Here is an 878-nt window from a genome sequence, read left to right on the forward strand (position 1 = left end):
ATCTCCCTTCCCCGCTGCCCAACAGGAGTTCAAGTGGATTGAAGATGCAGTTCTAGGAAGTCCCAGCCAGTAATAAATAAGGTTCTCTGTTGCAAAAGATCTTGGGTTTTTGCAGTAGTTTGAATGGACCCCTTCCTTGCTGACAAAAGGAATATATTTCTTGCCATTTCCTTACTAAAGCAAGCTGTTGTTAATATTAGTAGCAGCTGACATCCTGGAAAATAATCTGTTACAACAGGTGATAAGAGCTGCTGTTGCCACTTTGGTAAAGGAGACTTCCATTATGCCTGCTGGAAATGGCAAGAAGTATATTCAGGAAAAGGTTTTATTTAGAATGATTTCTTTCTTTGGAAGGTGGTCCTCTTTGTCTTTCAAGTGCCACCTTTCAGGCACTGGAATGGATAGCAAAGCTTAGAAAACTGAATGGCATGGCAAAGTTTGGGATCCTTCTAAAATTGTTTAAATGACTGATCTTGGGCACTCACACTCTCTCACCCTCAGAGGAAGGCAATGGAAAACCTCCTCGGAATACGTCTTGTAAAGAAAACCCTAGGATAGGTTCCCCATAAGTGGAAGTTGCCTTGAAAGCATATCATAAATGTTGTGGAGGGATTCACTGTAAATTACTTTTCCTAAGGCACAATCCTTTTCTGGTCTGTAACTTGCATATTCCAACAGAGCAAGCAGGGTCTGCTCTGCTGCATTGTTGCTTCTCCAGCAGCCTGAGATTTGTCCTCTTCATCAGGTCTTGAGACAGAATTGTAGTTCAGCTGTCACCTTGTACATTTCCAACTCCAGGAAGGCTAAGGTCCCAAACACACTGCAGAAACCATATGGCTCAGTGCTAGGGAATCCTGGGAATTGTAGTTGATTGTGGC

This window comes from Sceloporus occidentalis, unplaced genomic scaffold (assembly GCF_023333645.1).
Source record: "Sceloporus occidentalis isolate IW3139 unplaced genomic scaffold, rSceOcc1.0.p SCAF_1, whole genome shotgun sequence".
NCBI classification, from domain to species: domain Eukaryota; kingdom Metazoa; phylum Chordata; class Lepidosauria; order Squamata; family Phrynosomatidae; genus Sceloporus; species Sceloporus occidentalis.